The sequence below is a fragment of the Pongo pygmaeus genome, chromosome 4, assembly GCF_028885625.2.
Source record: "Pongo pygmaeus isolate AG05252 chromosome 4, NHGRI_mPonPyg2-v2.0_pri, whole genome shotgun sequence".
Taxonomy (NCBI): domain Eukaryota; kingdom Metazoa; phylum Chordata; class Mammalia; order Primates; family Hominidae; genus Pongo; species Pongo pygmaeus.
Window position 1 is genome coordinate 185,519,030 of NC_072377.2, and position 23,326 is coordinate 185,542,355.

The window sequence follows — 23,326 nt, forward strand, 5'->3', positions numbered from 1 at the left end:
TTTACCCAGTACTTGCTGTACAAATGCGGAGTTCCCTAGGGCTCTTTCCCGGGCCCTTGTGTCTCTCATTTTACACTTTCTTTCGAGATGATCCCACAGAAGTCACATGGCTTCCAGTATCCACTCCATGTCAAAGATACTTAGTCTGTTTCTATTGCTTATAACAGAATATCTGAAACGGGAGTCAGGTGCAGTGGCTCACGCTTGTAATCTCAGCGCTTTGGGAGGCTGAGGCGGGTGGGTCATGAGGTCAGGAGTTGAAGACCAGCCTGACCAAGATGGTGAAACCGTGTCTCTACTAAAAATATAAAAATTAGCCAGGCGTGGTGGCAGGTGCCTGTAATCCCAGCTACTCTGGAGGCTGAGGCAGGAGAATCGCTTGAACCCGGGGGGCGGCAGTTGCAGTGAGCTGAGATTGCGCCACTGCACTCCAGCCTAGGCGACAGAGTGAGACTCTGTCTCAAAAAATAAAAAAAAAATTTAAAAATTAAAAACAAGGAATATCTGAAACTGGGTAATTTATAAGGAAAGGGAATTTATTTCTTACAGCTCTGGAGGCTGAGAAGTCCAAAGCTGAGGGGCTGCATTTGGTGAGAGCCCTCTTGATGGTGGCAACTCTGCAGAGTCCTGAGGGGTTCAGGGCATGACATGGCAAGGGGGCTGAGCGTGCTAAGGTGCTAGCGCAGGTCTCTCTTCCTCTCTTATAAAGCTGCCAGTTCTCCCATGATGAATCCATTCATTAGTGGGAATAGAGCCTTCATGATCCAATCACCTCTTAAAGGCCCCACCTCTCCATGCTGCCACTTTGGGGATTAAGTTTCAACATAAGTTTTGGAGAGAACATTGGAACCATGGCAACACCCAAGTATGCACGCTCAAGTCCCTTCTCTGTGCTCCAGGCCCACGTGTCCAATTCCCTGCTTGCCCTCCCAACTCCGTCCCCTCTCAGATACCTCTGACTCACGTGTCCAGAGTGAAATTTGCAGTGCTCCTCCCAGCTCCTCTCTCAGCAGTCCCATTCTCAGGAAATGGCAGGCCAGAAGTCTTCCACAACATTCCCACATCCAGTCAGTCCAAAGCCCCCGAAAGCTTGTCTCCCGGTTATTTTGTGGCTCTTTTCCTCCACCCTCTCCTTTGACCTGGCCAGTACCCTCCTAAAAATCCTTCCTCTTTACGTCTCTTTTCATGTGTGATTCATTAGATCCACTAAGATCCACCCCTAGAAGGAGAGGGTGGATTTTCCTGCAACACTGAAGACAAATTTCCCTCTTCCCCTTTTTCATGTTCCCTGTGACTTTTTAAATTAGAAAAAAAAAAAAAATCTTTTTTGTTTTGTCCCTGAGTTGCACTGCAGATACAGGACTGAAGATGACGTGACGAGGCCAGACATCGCCATGGCTAAGGCACAGAGCTGAAGACTTTTTATGTGTCATAAGGAATTCTAGCAAAACCCAGAATATTCAGCAGGAACTTGGAATGGGATTGGGGTGGAGGACACAGAAATTTCAGTTCCATTCAATCGTGGGGTAACAGTTACCTAAGTCCCCTAAAAAATCACAGCACTTTCTCACCTCGTTTCACAATGAAGGATGTCTGGTCTTGCCTTATTTATTCCTTGTATGGTTATTTTAATTATGTTTATTTTGGAGCCAGGTGCGGTGGCTCACGCCTGTAATCTCAGCACTTTGGGAGGCCAAGGCGGACGGATCACCTGAGGTCAGGAGTTTGAGACCAGCCTGGCCAACATGGTAAAACCCCATCTCTACTATAAATACAAAAATTAGCCGGGCGTGGTGGCACATACCTGTAATCCCAGCTAGTAGGGAGGCTGAGGCAGGAGAATCGCTTGAACCCGGGAGGCGAAGGTTGCAGTGAGTCGAGTATGTGCCACTGCACTCCAGCCTGGGTGACACAGCAAGACACCATCTCAAAAATAAATCAATAAAAAATATTTTGAACATTTCTCCACAATTAGATTATGAGCTTATTAAGGACAAACATTCTGTTTACCTTAAAATAATCATATATTTCTGTATTAGTTCAGTTCAATGAATATTTATGTGTGGGCTCAGATCCTGGCTCCTCTCATTTCCGTGGACTCCAGGGATCCAGTTTCCTCTTCATAAAGCGAGGATAATGAAACCTGTCCTTCACCCCTGGCAAGGCACTCATGAGGATCAGGTGAAACCATGTGTGTGGGAACCCTTTTAAAACTGCAAAGAGCTGCATAAACATCTGAGGGCTTTAGGTTCGCAGATACAATCGGAAGGCGCCCAGCACTGCTGGGCATCGAGCTTCCAGGGGGCACTTGGCGGAGAGCCCTGCACTCCGCTCCCTGAGGAAGCAGTTCCCATAGTTCCCGTTTCCCACCTGGCCTCTCCTTTTCAGGGCTCCTAAAGAGTGATCTTCACAGAGAAAGCCAGTCTGTTTAAATGATATTGTAAGTTCTGAATATCACCAGGTCTGTTTTTTAAGTCCGAATTTACATTTAAATCAGGAGCACTTGTCCAGGCCAGTAAGTTTTCAGCCCAGCTCCTCCAGAGGGTGTGTGTCCATTACCAGTGAGAATTTGAAACCTTCCTGACGCCAGGAGGCTGAGGTTTTCCTGCACTGGGCCTCCATTTGTATGTGGAAGGGGAGGGTGGCAGGGAGGCAGGAAGAGGGGTACAGAGGGAGAAGGGTGGGAGAGGAAGGTCAAGGAAGCACAGTCATAAATAGAAGCGTCTTTTGCCTTCAAGTTATTTCGGGTCACATGGAGAAAGGAAATTCACTCTTAAGAAATAACAAAGAAACAAAAGACTGAAGTCAGTTCAGAAGTGCTGACACAAAGACCGGTTTGGAGGGCAGTAAAATTAATCAGGATTGCCTCCTGGGAGTAGGTGGGTCCCCACAAGGTCTTGAAAGCAACTGGGGGAGAAAGGAGCTCCTGGTTTGGGGATCATAAATCTCTCTTCAAGAGCAACCAAACTCCAGTATGAGTATTTATGCTCCTTACCATCTAAGCTGGGTCTGAGGTCAGGAGCTTGGATTCTGGTCTTCATTCCAGGGTCTAGCTCATCACAGACCCTGAGCAAATTCTTTACTCATCTCATTGTAGAGGAACAGTTGAAAAGTACTTTGGGAAAACCAGTTTTAACTATTACTCCCAAACCTTAATTAGAACTGTATAATTCTTCATCTTTTGTGAAATGAGTTTTAAACTAGAACAACCATTGTAATTATTGGAAACATTTTAAATAATTGTCAGTAATAATCTTCATTAGTTATAAAAAGGGAAACACATCTATTAATCTTTCAAAGCACAGTTCTCTGATCTTTTTCCAGGTGTATGATTCACTCTTTTCTACCTTATTTTGTGACAAAATGTGGTCTGTATGAGGCCCCCACTCAGTATCAACACAGGACGCCTTCCAAAACAATGCAAGAATGTAGGTTCAAGACTGTTTCACGCCCCAGCAAGCACTCATTAGGTGGCACTCAAGGCAAGTTTTTAAAAAAAGGCGGGGAGCACAGGCTTCTGGGGGTTAATAATTTAGTACTGTGCCTGCCACCGTCCAGTTGTTGCTGGTTTGTGGCAATCACAGCTGCGTTGTGTCACACCACTGATTAATTCCTAGGAACTGCTAAGGGCTGACCTTTTCAGGTGACTGACCTGTCTAAATAAATCAAACCCATTTGAGGTCATGTCTGTGGGCACAGCAAGCTGCCTTGCTTGCATTCTGCCATGCCTTCTCGAGTGGGTGAAAAACAATTGGAATTTCAGTGAGAAACTGGATGTAATATACGAAATGGCTCAGATCTACTCAGCTGGAACCCAGGTGAGGAGAATATTCCGAGTAAAAAAATCGTGATTTGTCGTTTTCTGGGCTTTGGCACTATATAGAACACCACAGGCAGTTTGTACCACGGTAGAGCTCAGGGATGGCTGGCCTGAGGGACACACAGACCCCAGACTCATCTCCCTCTCTCAGCCAGGGCGGTAGCTCTCCCTTCACTCCCTGATGTCCTCAGACTTTATTCCCAGCTCAAATGCCACTCTCCTCGAAACTGCAGTACTGTCAGGATGAGCTTTCGTTGCCCTACATTGGAATTCACTGTGGCACAGCTGTCCCTGGCTTTCCTCCTTTTCCTATTTCTCAGTCCCACAGCAGTGTCTTGAGAGGACTTGGGTGGATGTGCAGCAGCTGCAGGGATGAAGTAGACAGGAGCAGCCATGGAAGAAACTCAGGTTTCAGTGAAGCACTATGAGGAGGTCCTCCCAGGGAGGCTGTGGAATCAAAATGTTAAAAGGGGTAGAAAAAAAGGGAGCTACAGGATGAAGATTTTGCCTACCACGTTTTAAGAAAACATAAAAAGATAAGTGATACAGTGAATGAGGCAGGACTTTTGGCTAAAATCGGAGTAAAATTTGTAGATTCCAGTAAACCAAATCCCTAGAGAAGAGTCGCAGCCAAGACAGTGTTAGAAACTTGGTTGCAAATTGTACAAGTTTGAACTGAGAAGGCCAAGTTTGTGGGTTAATGGAAAATAGAAAAATAGGCATCCCAAGAAGGATACATTGTTTTCCTGTTAAAGAAGCAAGGAAGTACACTTTGAAAAGTAAGTATGGGAAAGAATGAGGTTAGGGCTACACAGAGATGCCATGGCACACTGGTTATCTGCCTTAGGTTCAAATGCCAACTGTACCACAATGCTGTGTGCCCATGGGCAAATTCTTAACCTCTCTGTGCCTGTTTCCCCACCTGCCGCATGGAAGATTTATAACGGCCACCTCATGGTTTTATGAAAGTTGGAAGAGTTGTCAGCAATGGTGTTTGGCACATAGTACTGTTATTATATTATTTTATTATATAACATAATGTATATTTTTATTTTATTATATTATACACTATAATTATATATTATATATAATTATATACTATATTATATTATATTATATTGTATTTTATATTATATATTATAATTATATTTTATATTATATTATATATTATAATTATATATTATAATTATATTTTATATTATATTATATATTATAATTATATTATATATTATAATTATATTTTATATTATATTATAATTATATATCATATTATATAATATATTATATAATTATATTTTATATTATATAATATATTATAATAAAATAATATAAATTATATGTTATATATAAAAAATACTAAAATTTGAAATATCTAGTGTCATTTATTTGGAATAAAAGAGGGAACTTTACGGATAACCTGATCAAATCCTCTGTGATTCCACAGATGAGGAACCACCGTGTCATTATATGATTTTATTAATCATTCCAGACTCATTTTATTCTTTGGGTCACCCTTAAATGGCTTTCATTTACTTAAATCTTGTCTTCCAGTATGATTCTTGAATGCAAGAACTTGTGTCTTAACTGTGTGCTCCTAACAGTGTTAGGCACACTTAGCAGAACTTAAATACTGGTTAGATTTTTTTAAATACAAAATTTCAAATTTATCCCAGTGGCAACCATTTCCACGTTAACAATGATTAGGGGTTTTTTGTTGTTGTTTTTTTTTTATTTTATTTATTTTTATTTATTTATTTATTTATTTATTTTTTTTTTTTTGAGACGGAGTGTTGCTCTGCCGCCCAGGCTGGAGTGCAGTGGTGCGATCTCGGCTCACTGCAAGCTCCGCCTCCCGGGTTCACGCCATTTTCCTGCCTCAGCCTCCCGAGTAGCTGGGACCACAGGCACCCCCCAGCGCGCCCAGCTAATTTTTTGTATTTTTAGTAGAGACGGGGTTTCACCATGTTTGTCAGGATTGTCTCGATCTCCTGACCTCGTGATCTTCCCGCCTCGGCCTCCCAAAGTGCTGGGATTACAGGCGTGAGCCACTGCCTGTAATGTTTTTTTTAAATACCAGTTTGATTTGACTTTTTTAAAACTATAATGCCAATTTAAAAGACCCAGATGGCCCTGGCAGAAGAGTCTGGATGAGTAAGTGTTAACAAAGGGTGATAAGGCCTCAGAAGGAATTGTGGCCAGGCAGAGAGAGAGAGGAGAGAACCAGTGAAGCAAGACTCGGTTCTTTGGAAGGACGCCCTGCAAGGCCCTGGAGCCCAGCCCAAGGTCCTGGCTGCCAAAGACTTGGAGAAGTCTCGTCCAGGAGGTGACGTTCCTCCTTGCCTCTAGCCAAAGGTTAAAGGAACAGCCTGAAGAGGAGGAAGGCAGGGAAGAGTGCAGCGCTTCATGATAACATCGGTGTGTGAGCAATTTCACACAATAACCGACTTTCTGTTGAGGGATAGGTGTAGGGTGGGAAAAAGAAGAATAACAGGAAAAACCAAGCCCAAAGGTCCTGATTCTGAGCGGATGGACAGACCTGGCCTATGTGGGGCAGAGGGTGGGCTTTGACGGAAAGGCAAGAGTCTGGCAGGCGGGTGGGGTAGGGTGGGGATCAGAGTGTATTGCCTGAATTTGGTCTCATAAAACTTGTGTGTGTGTGTGTGTGTGTGTGTATACTGGCTGATGGTCCTCCTGAACTGTAGTCACAGTCCAGAACGCCTGAAGCACCTGATATGATAATGAAACTTGCAGGGTGTTCTTTGTGAAAACGATGTTGGGTCAACAGCCAGGTATTAGTTTCACACTCACAGGTGAGGGAAAATCACCCTTCTGGAACCACCCTACCTTGTCACTGAGTCTACAGTCCCAGCATACAGACGGCAATGCTTCCTTTAATTTGGGGTTCCCAGTTTTAGTTGGTTGTAATCACTTTCTAAAAGCATACACTGGACACATTGTTGCCAGGAGTCTTAGGCAATAAGTGATAATGTGGGGCAAGAGGCACTGTCCAAATGGCCATGTGATTTTTTTGTTTATTTCTTCCTTTAAAGGGAAGACTTTGAAATCCTTGGAGATTACTTGACATAAGTCCTCAGAACCACCCCAAATGGTTTTGAAAGATTTATAACTTCTTTCATGTGCTGAGTATATGATGCTCTTACTTAGGAAGAGGAAGAAAAAATGTTTACAGTTTCACTTTGAGCTTTAAAAAATTCCTATAACAATTAGCTCTTGATTCAGAAATTATAAATAAAACTGTTTTATTGTCCAATTTACTGAAACATTGTGTCCTGTAATGTTTTAGTCTTTATTGGTCCAGGGATTTAATTTTAATCTTGCACTTTTTGTAGAAAACAGCTTATAAATTTTAACTCTAAATATTTATTGTTCTGTACCAATTGTACTGATCTCTTATGTTGGAGATTTGCATTCATGCATAGATGAAATGGATTTGCCATTCTTTATTAGTGGACAATAATGACTGACCATAGAATTGGGTATAAGTACAGGCTTTAAAGGCAGAGAAACCTGCATTTGAAATGAACCCTGTTATACAGGAACACTATGACTTTGAAAGGCGTATAAACACTTGGAGCCTCAATGTCCTTAGCTGTAAAATGGGAACAATAAGATTACCTAATTTACAGAGCTGTTGTGAGGCCTATATAAAGCCTTGTGTGGCTGAGATCGTGCTAGTAGTATCCACCAAATCCCACCTCAGTTTCCTCTTCATGAACATAACACCACGTTTTCCACCAGTTTGAGTCTCCACGTGATAGCTCTAGCCAACAAGCCACCATATAGATACATGTTGTAGGTGATGCAGTTACAACATAAAGGAGGGTTGTCCAGTCCACAAAGGACCTCATGTGAGCAAGCGATCAGCCTTTTATTTGTAAAGCCACTGAGGTTTGAGTTCTTTTTTTGTTTTTTTTTCTGTGCTACGGGAGCATTGTCTAGCCTACCCTAATACATTTGACATATGATAAACAATTGATAAATTTTGATATTTAAAGCCAGGCGCAGTGGCTCATGCCTGTAATCCCAGCACTTTGGGAGGCCAAGGCGGGCGGATCACCTGAGGTTGGTGTTCGAGACCAGCCTGACCAACATGGTGAAACCCTGTCTCTACTAAAAATACAAAAAATGAGTCAGGCATGGTGGTGGGCACCTGTAATCCCAGCTACTTGGGAAGCTGAGGCAGGAGAATTCCTTGAACCCAGGAGGTGGAGGTTGTAATGAACCGAGATCATGCCACGCACTCCAACCTGGGCAACACAGCAAGACTCCATCTAAAAAAAAAAAACTGGTATTTAAGGTGTCTGTGAACCAATGTGGAATGATGCCTTGAACATACATTATTAAGAGAGAGAAGCAAGACAGAAAAGAGTATATAGTGCGCCACATTTTGTATAAGAAAGAAGGATAAATTAAAATGTATATATGTACTTGCTCATGTTTGCAAAAAGAAACACAGGAGAGGAAAAACCAGAAACGAATCAACTTGATGACCTATCCTTGTAGGGAGACTGGGGCAGGGTGGTGGGGATGTGCACGGGAGTGAGACTTCTCTGATCAAACGTTTTTACACAATGTTGATTTTTGAACCATTTATTCCCTATATATTCAGAAATAAAAGTAATTTATAAAGGAAAATGCCTTAAAATTGGACTTTAAGAGAAATAAATGACCAACTCTGTATAAAATTGATCCAAACCAACAATAAATGAAAAGGTGAATTTGGGTAACTTGAACATACTACTCTGACTATATCTATATATCAATACTATTAGGAACTAGGAATTTTTCAATATAAGAGGAAAAAGATAAAATATAAAAAAAATTTCAACACTGTTATGTTAAATTTCAAGAGCAATACAAACTCATACTATTTCATTATATATGTATTTTTATTATATATATATTCATTACATATGTAAATAAAGCATCCTAGTTGTGTTCCTGAAAAAGCGTACAATGACACCCTAGTGGTAACGAACATAACTAACCCTCATATCTTCCATCTCCTGCTATAATAAATGGTACAGGCAAGAATAATCAATGGATACTGAAACCATTACATAAACGTGGCAGGGCAATAGAATATTCCTACAGGGGCAAAGTACACCCTGCAAATCATGCAGTAATTTAAAAGGGAAAAAAATGTTGGATCCAATTTATACCCACCCAGCACATCCATTTGACCCTGCCTGCCCCTGGGGACCCACTTGCCCTGATCCTAGGTAAAGCAGCTCCAGTGATGGCCGCAAAGTTCCAGCTTCCACCTTGTCACCTTACCTCCTATAATGACAGGCACCGCTGTCTTTGGCAAGGCCATGTCATTACACCTGCCAGGGCAGGAGCTGCAGCAACTCCTGTGCCCAGGTCCAGCAGGAGCCCCGGGCAAACTGGCTTTCCCAGTGGCTGTGTGGAGGCACCTACTAACACAATCCTGAAGTACAAGTGCTTTAACACCACGTGAGCTTTGTCTTGTAGGACTCCTCTGAGATGCAATGGAGCTACACAGCACCTCCAAAGATGTCTCACATAGCCAAGCAGCCAGCTGTGCTGTTTATCAAGCAGTGGCCAATTCAGCAGTGGACCATCTTGTATTTTTCCCCCTCAATTCATTTTCCCCCTCTTTCTTTCACAGCATTGCACCGCCACCCCGCAAAGCAATAGCATGTAAACTTTGCCTCAGTTGATGTTCCAGGCAAAGGTACCTTCTCATGGACATATAATAATTACTTTCTCAACAGGTCATCCCCCTGAGCATCACTGCTGGCAAAAACCCAGTGTGAGGACCTCCTCATGGAATACCTGTAAAGTATTCTTTATAGCCAAATAAATAAATAAATAAAAGAAAAAAGTTTATTCAAACCTAAAACCTAACTTCCATTATAAGGGCTTAAAAGTAAAAGTTGAAGGACACCATCAGGAAACAATTGGGCAAGCCAGGGATGTGTGACCTTCTTTAAGACAGCTGGCCCAGATTCCTCAAGTCAATGACGTAAATCGAAACCAAACAGAAGTTAAGGTGGGGGAGATTTTCCAGATTAGCCTCCAGATGGAATCCATAAGCCTTGATTAGATCTCGGGGGAAACTGCATACAAACATTTAAGGGACAATTGCAAAAATTTTAAAATGACTTGGATATTAGTTGTGACTGTAGAATCATTATTAAGTTTCCTAGGTATGATAGTGGTATTGTGGTTACATAGGAGATTTTCTTTATTCTTAGGAGATTCACATTGAAGCACTTACGGATCATGATGTCATACTGACAACTTATTTTCAAAAATGGTGTGTATCATGTGTTTGTGGGGAGACAGAGAGAGGAGAAAAACCAAATATGGTAAAACGTTAACAACCATTGAATCTAGATGAAAAGCATTTGTGGTTTCTTTTGACATTTTTCATTGTTGAAAATTTTCATAATAGGAGGTAGACAGATAAATATCAGTAAAAACCAGATAAAATTTAGGATACATATGTATTTGAAGAACTTTTTAAAGCCATGTTTTCTTTTCCTCAACCAGTTTCAAATAAGCAGCCAATACTTTATCAGGAACTAATTCATCCACCTCAGAATGGATGTTCACATCCAAATTGCTGTGCTTTCAAAAGCTTTTTAACCTCTTGTTTCTTGCTAGCACTTTCCCAGTGGAAAGAATTTGATGTCATTTCCGCACACCCAAATTCCTGTTGGCAGGATAATCAGCAAGTAATACAGAGAGCTGCTTCCTTCAACAGCTGCATTCACCAAAAAACCGAGGGCCGATTATGTGGAGAAATATCCTTCAGAGGTAAGGCATCAGGTAAAGGCATCAGTGATCTTTTCCATGCATTCCAAATACTGTATTGGATCAAACTGGAGCAGCATCATTCTCTACAGCTGTATTGGCAACAGACAGACACAAATGAACTATTTAATATGGCAAAATGCACAGCTATTTGAGGCTTCTATTATTAGCACCAGTTCTCGACTCACTGGGAAAACTCTTCTTCAACTTGTTAATGCAACAGTTTTATTTGTTTGGACACAGCTTTCCATTATCATTCTTCCCACCCCAAACTTCCCTTTATCCCCAAGATGCCTCCAGACAGAGGTGTTTCCAGCTGGCCCCAGTTCAGCTGATCTCCAGTCCGTCTGCCCATGAGAGTCCCAGGAAAGCATGCTGTCCAGCTAAGCTGCCCGGGCTTTGCTCTGGACTCTTAAGGAGTCCCTACAGGTCAGGTCCTCCCTGCTCCATCCAGAGAGGGGACCCTCTCATACTGCAGAATGCTCGAAGTCCACAAATGTTCATTCTTCCCTTCGTTACTAGTAGAACTAACTCAGTTAAGGCTGAGCTCATGGTAGGCAACCTCAAACTCTCAGTGGCTTATCAAAAAAGTCATTTATTTTTCTTGCAGGCCGGTGGAGGCCACTCTGCTTCAAGCTGTGAGCCGAGTCAGGGCTGCTTCACTTGTCTCTCATGCTCTGGACCAGTGACCACCTGGGGTGGCAACAGGGCCAGAGGACGAGCAGAGACACAAGAGGCCTCATAAGGCCTCAGCTCAGAACTAACAAACTCGCTTCTGCCCACATTCCATTGGCCCAAGCCCTGCATGAGTTGTGGAAAAGTACTCTCCACTTTGGTGAACATTACTAAGAGAAAAGAGGGAAGAAGAATTGCAGGCAAGCAATACCATCTACTTGGCCTCCTATGCAGCTTGGTGTATACCTGCACCTAAGTTCTGGCCTGTAGGGTGTGAGGGGAAGTGAGGTGTGCAACTCCATGCCCTGCCCCTGTAAAGACTGGGCCCTGCCTTTCCCCTGCCCATCTGCTGGGGACATGGTAGGAGTGCAGCAGTTGCCTGGCCCAGAAATAGATGGCACAGCTATCCTGCTGGTCCTACCTCTAGACCGCCACATGTACCTCACTTATACTGCTTGGGTATTGCATCTTAGCTATTGCATCTTAAAACCCTAACTAGCACACCATTCATTCATTCATTCATTCATTCCCCCATTCAACAAGTACGTACTGAGTGTCTTTGTGCCAGGCATTGCACTAGGTTTTGGAGAGATGACAGTGAACAAAAACAAACTTGGCTGTTCTGTATCTTGGCTGTGGCAGTGGTTACACAGCCTACACATGTGATAAAACTGCATAGAACTAAATACACACACAGAGAGGAATGCCAGTCAAACTGGGAATTAAAGAATCAAAAAGTCACCGGTGACTCAAGATGGCAGCAGTCCAGCTCAACCATACAGATGACAGCAGTGTGCCAAAGTATGGCAAAGCAATTATTTAAAAGGAATTGAGGCAGAGCTGCCAGGCAGGCATGCTCACCTTGGACTTTGAAGCAAGACAGACATAAAGGTCTTTGTTCTTTAAGTAGAGTGTCCATATAATTTATCATCCAAACTGAGACACCTGTGAAAATAATTACACTGGAACAACTTGTGTGACTGATCAGCTGGTCACTCCATCTTTAAGTCATTGTCTTGTTGAGTCTGTTATCAGAGCCCATGGAGTGCCATGCATGGACAGCTTATTTAGGCACAACAGAGAAAAATTAAAGGGAAGGAGGAGCAAGGAAGAGTGGAAAGGATAAAGAAATGGTGAGCATTGGCAGGAAACAATGCAAGGAGAAAAGCGAACAGGAATCGAATTTTCTACTAATTTGCTGTGTGTTCCTGTGTCAGTTTATAAATTAGTGTCTGTATTTATGACCGACTGGGAGAACCAATTTTTTAGATCCTCTCGTCCAACAAAGCTGCAGATTTCTTTATTGAGATGGAGTTGAGAAAGCTTTAAAACAGGCCAAAGCAACATGAGGACATATGTCATGAGAAAAGAAATGGTCTTCCATAAATTGAGTGCTGGGGAAGGCTTGGTGTAGGTAATGTAGAGGTTCTCAAACTGTGGAGAAGCTCAAAATATGTTCCTTTTGAGCCTTGGTCTTCTAGTTAGGCCACTGGCTAAGCCACTATACAAAAAGACACCAAACACACTGGCTTCAACAAGACAAGCCTCTGTTTCTCTTTCAGGTGACAGGAGAAGCAGAGGACTAAGCTTTCTTTTCCAAGTCATCACCTGAAAGTTGCCCCTTCACTTCTGCTCACATCCCATTGGCCAGAGACTTGAAAGGAAGCTGGGCACATGCCCTGCCAAACCTCTGGTGGTAAGGCTTTCCGTTACTAAATGGAAGAAAGGGACACAGGGTGTTTTGGAGTTGACACCTAGCTCTTTGGAGGTGACTCAGATCACTCAGGAGAGTCTGTAAGGCCCAGTAGGCAACACCCCAATCCTCCGGTCTCTACCCGAGAAGCTATTTGAGGGTTCTATGTTGTGGGAAGTCAGGGACCCCGAATGGAGGGACCAGCTGGAGCTGTGGCAGAAGAACATAAATTGTGAAAATTTTATTTTAATATGGACATTTATCAGTTCCCAAATAATGCTTTTATAATTTCTTATGCCTGTCTTTACTTTACTCTCTTAATCCTGTTATCTTCATAAGCTGAGCATGTATGTCACCTCAGGACCACTATGATAATTGTGTTAACTGTACAAATTGATTATAAAACGTGTGTTTGAACAATATGAAATCAGTGCACCTTGAAAAAGAACAGAATAACAGCAATTTTTAGGGAACAAGGGAAGACAACCATAAGGTCTGACTGCCTGCGGGGTCAGGCAAAAAGAGCCATATTTTTCTTCTTGCACAGAGCCTATATACGGACGTGCAAGTAGGGAAGATATCGCCGAATTGCTTTCCTAGCAAGCAATATTAATAAAGACCCTGGGAAAGGAATGCATTCCTGGGGGGAGGTCTATAAATGGCCGCTCTGGGAGTGTCTGTCCTACCTGGTAGCGATAAGGAGCATGTATACGTCCGTATCCTGAGATACGTCCTGGTCTCCTGCAGTACCCTCAGGCTTACTAGGATTGGGAAACTCCATCCTGGTAAATTTTTGGTCAGACCAGTTCTCTGCTCTTGGACCCTGTTTTCTGTTAAGATGTTTATCAAGACAGTACGTGCACCACTGAACATAGACCCTTATCAGGAGTTCTGCCTTTTGCCCTTTGTCCTGTTTCCTCAGAAGCATATGATCTTTGTTCTGCCTTTAGCCCTTTGAAGCATTTGATCTTTGTGACCTACTCCCTGTTCGTACACTCCCTCCCCTTTTGAAATCCTTAATAAAAACCTGCTGGTTTTAAGGCTCAGGTGGGCATCACGGTCCTACTGATATGTGATGTCACCCTGGTGGCCCAGCTGTAAAATTCATCTCTTTGTACTCTTTCTCTTTATTTCTCAGCCGGCCAACACTTATGGAAAATAGAAAGAACCTTCGTTGAAATATTGGGGGTGGGTTCCCCTGATATCTGGCCCCTATCGGCTTCCCCCGATAGTTCTATCTAAATTTTTATCTGAAAAATAAGTTTCTCTGCTGTAAAAAAGAAACTTTGAAAACCATTTTACAGAAGACTGGTTTGCCAAGGTGGAAAAAGCAGCTCATCAGTGATGTGACTTAGCCAAAAGCACTGGTTATACCTCTATACCTCGGAGCTGACACTGAAAGCCCCAGCCATAGTCTTTCTGCCCCAAGGAAAGCCTGGGGTGGGGGTGGGTGATATTGTCAAGAGCCAGGCCCCAGCTCCTCATACACACAGCTCATTTGCTCTCCCTCCCAACCCCCACCTTCATACTTCTTCCATACGCATACCAAAGAAAATAAGAATCTCAAGGTTGGAAAATCCCATTTTGCTTCAAGTGAAGTCACTGGGTTGTCCCCATGAAATGTCTCCACAATGGGTGTGCTAGACCTTTACTCTCTGTGGCACCGCCAAGACCCCCTCACCCTGCCAGAGCCCTCTGAAGTGTACTCAGAATGGAGGGGCTGGAAGTGGGGCCCGTGGTCCTGGTATTCAGCCTCCCCTTCTGACACAAGAATTATCGTGGAACAACTTGTGTGACCGATCAACTGGTCTCTCCATCTTTAAGCCATTGTCTTGTCGACTCTGTTACTGCAGAGTTTGGAGAGGTCTCATGGCTTCTCGGATCCTATTTCCTGAGCTTCCCTGAAGCCAACTTCTGGCCACTGGTATGTGATGCGAGCACAGTGCCTCCTCCTGCTCCTCCAGGAAGCCTCTGCTGATTGAACGCAGGCCAGATGGCAGGATCTGGGGCAACCTTCTTAGATCACGGGAAGGAAGAGGCATAAGAGGGGAGTGGGTAACAAAATAGTAAGAGCTCCCTCCCTGATGACTACAGAGCCATCCTGGCAGCCCTGGGCCTCCATTTCAGACTTTCATCTTGTCTAAGCCACCACCATCAGGGTCTCAGTCAGTCATCATTCCAATTTACTTGGGTGGCTGGGTGAGGGCGGAATACTACCTTCCAGCTGTCTGAGATTAAGCAGAACAGCAGCTATAGCAGTAACAGCAGATCTCCTTCAGTAGCTTGCCATAGGGAAGAGGGTCCAGCGTGAACCGAACTCAACTTCCATTTGTGTAGAGGTAGCTGGGCCTTTAAGGTTAGAGTGAAGGAGCAGGCAGGGAGCGATGGTGGGTGGGGGTTGAACAAAGTGGAGATTCACAAAAGCAGACCAGGGCGGGTCACGTGATTAGATGAGCTGTGGGGGCGGCAGCGGCAGCCTCCTACCCTCCTCACCTTCCTGCGCTGGCTGCAGCCAAGAGTTCTTTTGACAGCCTTGAGCTTTCCCGGGCAGGAACTTCCTGGGGCTGCAGTCAGCCTAGAAACATGGCTTTGGGCTGTGGAAACGCTGCTACTGTGGAAGTCTCTTATCGCGGCGTGGACGCGGTCGCTACGCGCCCAGCCTTCTGTGGTTCTCACAGCCCGCCCCCACTTCCATCTCGGGGACCTTTGCGGGGAGGCCTCAGGTCAGCTCCGCCCTTGGGATGGCGGGAGAGAAATCGGACCCAGGGCCTCTGAGCTCGCAGCCCCGACACGTCCCGCCCTCTCCTGCGCTTGCGGGAGCCAGGACGCTTCGGAGCGAAATCTTTTGGACACAGGCCGGGGGAAGAGGAGCCGTAGGCGCCATCACCCAGCTTCCTGGTTTCAGTCATGATTTTTTTTTGAGACGGAGTTTCGCTCTTTTTGCCCAGGCTGGAGTGCAATGGCGCCATCTCGGCTCACTGCAGCCTCCGCCTCCCGGTTTGAAGGGATTCTCCGGCCTCAGTCCGCCGTGTTTTTATAAATTAGAACGGGCCTATGCGTCAAGCGCGGGTCTCGCGGCTGCGGAGAGAGGCCCAGCAGGGGGCGGGGACGCCAGGAGGCAGGGCCTGGCCGAACTGCGCACGCCCTGTGGTTCTGGCTACGGGTGCCCGGACCTGCCCAACAACTCTTCTCCATTCGCGACCTCCAAACCCCTACCCGGTCCGCAGGGCACTTTCCTCCGCTCTCTCAGGCACGTCCTTGACCTCAGTTGCCACGTGCACATGCTGGTGCCTTCCAGGTCGGTCTTTCTCCACCAGTGTCCACCTGGAACTTTCTTCCTTTTCGTCCTTTGCTGGCCTAACCCCTACTCGGCCTCGGCCCTCAGCTGCCGGCTCTAACAATGCCTCTGTCCTTCCCAGACCCCCATGACCAGGTCAGGCTCTGCTCCCTGCGTTCGTCTCTCCTTGCTTCCCTCCTCCCTCCCCTCTCCCCCTCCCCGGGGCTTCCCCATCAGTGTGGACTCCGACCTCATAAGGACCTGTCTAACGGTCTCTGCTGGATGGAAGCGCAAAACAGACCCTCTCACTCTTGCCTTATCCCCAGCACCAAGGAGGGGCTCAGTAAATATCAGCTCGATAAGCAAAAGTAAAAACTTGAGTGGATGCTGGAAAGACGACGGGAGGGCGGCAGCAGGAGGAAAGTGGGGCCCATGAGGTCAGCTCCTCTTCCATGAAGTTTGACAGTGAAGGACGCAGAGGAATAGAGGAGCCGTGAGACAGCACAGCAGAGTGAAGGGATGCCTGACAACACTGAGGTCAAGCCCAGCAAGTTTGAAAGTGGAAGCTAAGGAGCCCTACGGGACAAAGTGGGTGAAGGCGGTGAGGGCAGTAGAGTTGAAGGGCGGGTCCTGAATCACAAAAGGCAGCGGGAAAGAATGCCCGTCCAAAGGGACAAAGGAAGCAGGCATCTGCAGGTCTGTTGTACCTGCCCTGAACCTGTTGTCAATACATGATCGAAGGGGAGAGGAAAAAACTGTGGTTGCTTATCTCAGGTGGCCTCAGTCTTGTTGGGCCAGTACAAGGTTAGGTCTTCTGAGAAATGGATATTGGGAGTCAAGGGCCTATGAAGAAATACGCTTGCTTATATATTAGTTAGGATCAACTAAATACCGTAAGAAGCAGAGCCCAAATGCAAAGGCTCCACAGTATAACCCCTCCCCTACCGAAATCTAATTGTTGCTCACTGGACAGTCCAGGATGAGTGTTCAGGTCAGCGGGTGGTTCCTTTCTTTTTGGTCATTCAGGCACTGCTTTGGTTTGAATGTCTGTCGCCTTCAAAACTCATCCTGAAACTTAATTGCCAATGTGGCAGTATTGAGAAAGGGGCTTTTAAGAGATGATCCCTGGGTCATGAGGGCTCTGTCCTCATGAATGGACTAATCATTCGGGGTTAATGGATTAATGGATTATCACAGGAGTGGGACTGGTGGCTTCTTAAGAAGAGAAAGAGACCTGAGGAAGCACACTGAGCCCCTCACCATATGATGCTCTGTACCACCCCGAGACCGTAGAGTCCCCACCAGCAAGAAGGTACTCACCAGATGTGACCCCTTGACCTTGGGCTTGTCAGCCTCCAGAGCTGTAAGAAATAAATTCTTTTTCTTTATAAACTGTCCAGTTTCAGGTATTCTGTTATAAGCAACAGAAAACAAAGTAAGATAGGCACCTAGGCTTTGCCATCCCCTAACGTCCTAAGATAGGGGAAAGAAAATGGAGGCGCAAGAAGAGGACATTCTCGTGGACCTAGCAGGTAAGTAACAGATGGTTATGCTTACCTTCCTTTGGAGAGGCCTTAGTCACACAGCCTCACCCAACTGCAAAGGCTGGAAAGTGTGGTCTAGTTATGTGCCCACAGATAGGGGAATACAGAGTCTAGCAGGTAGCTAGTGGTCTTCACCACTGTGGTAGCCAGAATAATGGCCCCCGAAAGATGTCCACATCCTACTCCCTGGAACCTGCGAATATGTATTGCATGGCAGAAGGAACTTTATGGATGTTTAGGATCTTGGAATGTTATTCTGGATAATCCCAGAGGGCCCAATGTAATTACAAGGGTCCTTGTAGGTGAAGGAAGGAGGCAGGAAAGTCAGTTTCAGGGTGATGCAGTATGAGAAAGGCTTGACCACCCACTGCTGGCTTTGAAGGTGGGGGTGGGAGGATAAGCCAAGAGATGTAGGCAGTCTCTAGAAAAGACAAGGAATGGGTTCGCTTCTAGAATCTCCATAAAAACACAACTCCTTGGCCAGGTGTGGTGGCCCACGCCTGTAATCCCAGCACTTTGGGAGGCTGGGGCAGGCAGATCACCTGAGGTCAGGAGTTCAAGACCAGCCTGGCCAACATGGTGAAACCCTGTCTCAACTAAAAATACAAAAACTAGCTGGGCGTGGTGGCTCACGCCTGTAATCCCAGCTACTCGGGAGGCTGAGGCAGGAGAATCGCTTGAATATGGGAGGCAGACGTTGCAGTGAGCTGAGATTGCACCATTGCACTCCAGCCTGGGAGACAGAGCAAGACTCCATCTCAAAACAAAAAACAAAAAACACAACTCTTGCTGGCTCCTTGATTTTAGCCCAGTGAGATTCATTTCTAATTTCTTTTTTTCTTTGAGACAGTCTTGTTCTGTCACCCAGGCTGGAGTGCAGTGGCGTAATCATGGCTCACTGCAGCCTCAACCTTCCTGGGCTCAAGTGAACCTTCCACCTCAGCCTCCCAGGTAGCCGGGACTACAGGTGTGCACCACCATGCCTGGCTAATTTTTGGATTTTTTGTAGAGATGGGGTTTCACTATGTTGCCCAGGCTGGTCTGAAACTCCTGTGCCCAAGCAATCCTCCTGCCTTGGTCTCCCAAAGTTCTGAGATTACAGGCATGAGCCACTGCGCCTGGGCTTCCATTTCTGATTTCCAAAACTCTAGGATAATAAATTTACATTGTTTTAAGCCACCAAATTGTGGTAATCTGTTACAGCAGCAATAAGAAATGAATACAGCCATGCTTGATAATTCCTTTATCAAAAGCTACCTATTGGTGTTAGGAAGTATTGTTTTAAATTCTAAGACAGTGTTTTCACTTTCTATCTTGTGCACTGACTACCTCATGACCCCTTAGGTACCAGTCAGGACTGGTAGATTTTAATGTGGAGAACTTCTGAAACAGCAGTTCTCAAAAGGTTATCTCCAGACACACAAAATCTGCATCACCCAGGAACTTGTAACCATGCAAATTCTCAGCCACCCAGACTTCCTGAATCAGAAACTCTGGGGCCCAGCAGCCTGTGTTTTGACAAGCCCTTCAGGTGATTCTGACACTTGCTCAAGTTTGAGAACTGCTGTTCTAGGAGCTGGTCCTGCAGGGAAAGGGTGGCCTCTCAGTTCAGGTTCCAGTGTGGCTAGGGGTGGGGGTCAAGGTGAGAGTTTGGTTGTTGTGTCTGACAATCAGCCAGGCTGGAGCACAGGGACTGTTTACAAGGCTGCACTTTCCATGTTCTGGTCAGCAGTCTCACGGTTCATTCCGTTACGAATGGACTGTCACCCCAAAATTAATGTTGAAATCTATTTCTCTATTTGGAGGTGGGGCCTTTAGGAGGTAATTAGGTCATAAGAGTGGAGCCCTCATGAATGGAATGACTGCCTAAGAGAACAGAGATGGCTCACGCCTGTAATCCCAGCACTTTGGGAGGCCGAGGCGCGCAGATCACGAGGTCAAGAGATCGAGACCATCCTGGCTAACACGGTGAAACCCTGTCTCCACTAAAATACAAAAAAATTAACCATGTGTGGTGGTGGGTGCCTGTAGTCCCAGCTACTCGGGAGGCTGAGGCAGGAGAATGGTGTGAACCCAGGAGGTGGAGCTTTCAGTGAGCCGAGATCGCACCACTGCACTCCAGCCTGGGCGACAGAGCGAAACTCTGTCTCAAAAAAAAAAAAAAAAAAAAAGAGAACAGAGTTACCTTGCTGATTTTCTGCCATGTGAGGATACAGTAAGGGGGCAGCCATCTGCAACTTGTAAGATGACCCTCACCATAACCTGACCATGCTGGCACCACGATCTCAGACTTCTAACCCCCAGAACTGAGAAATAAATTTCTCCACCACTGTATGACACAGTATTTTTTTTTTTTTTTGAGATGGAGTCTCGCTCTATTGGCCAGGTGGGAGTGCAGTGGCACGATCTCGGCTCACTGCAACCTCTGCCTCCTGGGTTCAAGCGATTCTCCTGCCTCAGCCTCCCGAGTAGCTGGGATTACAGGCGCCCGCCACCACACCTGGCTAAGTTTTGTATTTTTAGTAGAGATGGGGTTTCACCGTGTTAGCCAGGATGGTCTTGATCTCCTGACCACGTGATCCACCCGCCTAGGCCTCCCAAAGTGCTGGGATTACAGGCGTGAGCCACCACACCCGGCTGGCATGGTATTTGTTATAGCAACCCAAGCTAAGATGCTCCATGTTATGGACTGAATGCTTGTCTCCCCCCAAAGTTTCTATGCTGAGATCCTAACCCCATTGTGATGGTAATAGGAAGTGGGAACTTTGGGAGGTAATTAATTAGGCCATGACGGTAGGGCCCTCATGAGTGGGATTAGTGGCTATCTTAGTCCATTTTGTGCTGCTATAATAGAATACCTGAGACTGGGTAATTTATATAGAACAGATATTTGTTTTCTCACAGCTGTTGCATTAGGGATAGATGGATGGACTTATTTATGTATTGACTGACTGATTGATGGGGCCTTGTTCTGTTGCCTAGGCTGGAGTATAGTGGCATGATCATAGATCACTGCAGCCTCAAACTCCTGGGCTCAAGCAATCCTCCCACCTCAGCCTCCATATAGCTGGTGGGGATCAAGTTTCTAACACATGAATCTTGGGAGACACATTCAGACCATCACAGTGGCCTTATAAAAAGAGACACAAGGGCTTGCTCTCTGCCATGTGAGTATACCACAAGAAGACTGTCCTCAGCAAATCAGAGAGCAGGTGGACCCTCATCAGACACCAGATGTGCCTGCACCTTTATCTTGGACTTGCCAGCCTTCAGAACAGTAAGAAAGAAATGTGTGTTGTTTAAGCCGCCCAGTCTATGGAAACTTGTTATAGCACCCCACTAAGAGACCCCAAGATATTTAAAAACTCATCAGCACCTGCCTTCTGCATCTGGATCCTGATCTTCTGGCGGGTTTACCAGTTACTTGCAGAGTGTCCCTGTGATAGTTTTAGGTGTCAACTTGACAGGACTGAGGGATGCCTAGATGGCTGGGGAAGCACTGTTTCTGAGAAGGACCATGTTTTTGGAAGAGACTGTTTTATGGGTGAATTTCAGGGGACACATTCATCATGGCAGTGGCATTATAAAGAGAGACACAAAAGCGTGTTCTCTCTCTCCGCCATGTGAGACTACCACACAAAGACTGCCATCTGCAAACCAGAAGCAGGTGGGCTCTCCTCAGACACCAGATCTGCCTGCACCTTGATCTTGGCCTTGCCAGCCTTCAGAACTCTAAGAAAGAAATGGTAGCATGGCTTGGTCTAAGTTGGAAGGCCTGAGAAACAAGGAAGCATATAGTGGAACTGAGTTCAAGGATAAAGACTTGAGAATACCTACTCAGTGGACTGAGTAGGGAAGATCAACCCTCAATGTAGGCAGGCACTATCCAATCACCTGAGGGCCCAGATGGAACAAAAAGGTGGAAGAAGGGTGAATTCTCTCTTCCAGAGCTGTGACACCCTTCTCCTCATGCCCTTGTACCACACAACTCTAGGTCCTTTGGCCTTTGGACTCTGACACTTGCACCAGTGGCCCTCTGGGGCTCTCAAGCCTTTAGCCTTGAACTGAGTTACACCATGTGCTTCCTTGTTTCTCAGGCCTTCCAACTTGGATCAGGGCATGCCACCAGCTTCTCTGATTCTCCAGCTTGCAGATGGCATATTGTGACCCTGACATTTAATAACTACGACTTTGGTCTTAAGCAATTTTCTTCCTCTGTGGATTGATATTTGGATATCAATGTGGATAATAATTTCTCACCAAGGTAACTGTTGTGAGGTAAAAATGAGTTAACATAAGTAAAACCTAGCACATGCAAACCATCCGAAATGGTTAATACTTACTATTAGTACTTGAAGAAATAAATGTTTTTGACAATAAACTTCCTGTGCAGTTTTCCTCAGCCAGTTTCAACTGAGCCGATCATTTATGTGACAGTTTCATTACCAAACTGATGTTCTCACCACTATTTCAAGTGCAGTATGAAACTTTATTTGAAATTCTAAAAAAATAAATAAATTAATTAAGGTTGTTTGGCTCTTGCAGCCTGTATTAATTTCCTAGGGCAGCCGTTAACAAAGGAGTCACGTACCACATAACATTTCGGTCAGCAGTAGGCTGCGTTTTTGACAGTACTCCATACGATTATAACACCATTATTTTTACTGTACCTTTTCTATGTTTAGATACACAAATACTTATCGTGTTACAGTTGCCTACAGTATTCAGAGTACAGTCACATGCTGTACTGGTTTGCAGCCCCAGCGCATTAGGCCATGCCATGCAGCCTAGCTGTGTAGTAGGCTCTCCTAGCGAGGTTTGTGAGTGTGCCCTCTATGATGTTCACACAATGGCCTAATGATGCATTTCTCACAACGTATCCACGTTGTTAAGTGACCCATAACTATTCATTCTACAAGCCGAGAAGCTTAAGTAACAGAAATTTATTTTCTCACAGACTTGGAAGACAGAAGCCTGAAATCAAGTTGTTAGCAGGGCCATCACCCTCTGAAGGCTCTAGAGGCAAACCTTTTCTTGCCTCTTTCAGCTTCTGGTGGCTCCCAGCAATCCCTGACATTCTTTTCTTTGTAGTAACACAACTCTAATCCCTACCTCAGTCTTCACATGGTGTTCTCTCCTGTGGGTCTCTAAGTCTCTCAGTCCTCATAAGGACAAGTCTTTGCATTCAGGGCCCCTCAAATCCAGTGTGACCTCATCTTAATTTGATTACCTTTGTAAAGATGCAATTTCTGAATAAGGTCACGTTCGTATGTACTGGGGGTTAGGACTTGAACATACATTTTTAGGGGGCACAAGTGAACCCACATCGGAGGTCAAGCCATAAAGCAGCCTACATGGCAAAACCAGTCTTTTCGTGAAAATGTAAACTGAGGTAAGGGCCATGCTGCCTTGGAAAGTGTTCTGTGTTGTCATTCCAGAGCCACGGGGGCTGGATAGTGACAACAGAGGTGGGTTGCAGATCTATGGGCTACTCTTTGCAGAGGCAATAAGTA

General features: G+C 45.2%; 1 long non-coding RNA gene across 1 annotated transcript; it reads left to right on the forward strand.

Annotated features, from left to right (window-relative positions):
• Positions 1-3,742: 3,742 nt before the first annotated feature.
• Positions 3,743-22,270, forward strand: LOC134739623 (uncharacterized). The gene is made up of 4 exons (XR_010126465.1): positions 3,743-3,818; positions 10,534-10,627; positions 12,862-17,801; positions 20,796-22,270. It is a non-coding gene; the product is annotated as an uncharacterized LOC134739623 (long non-coding RNA).
• The last annotated feature ends 1,056 nt before the right edge of the window (positions 22,271-23,326 follow it).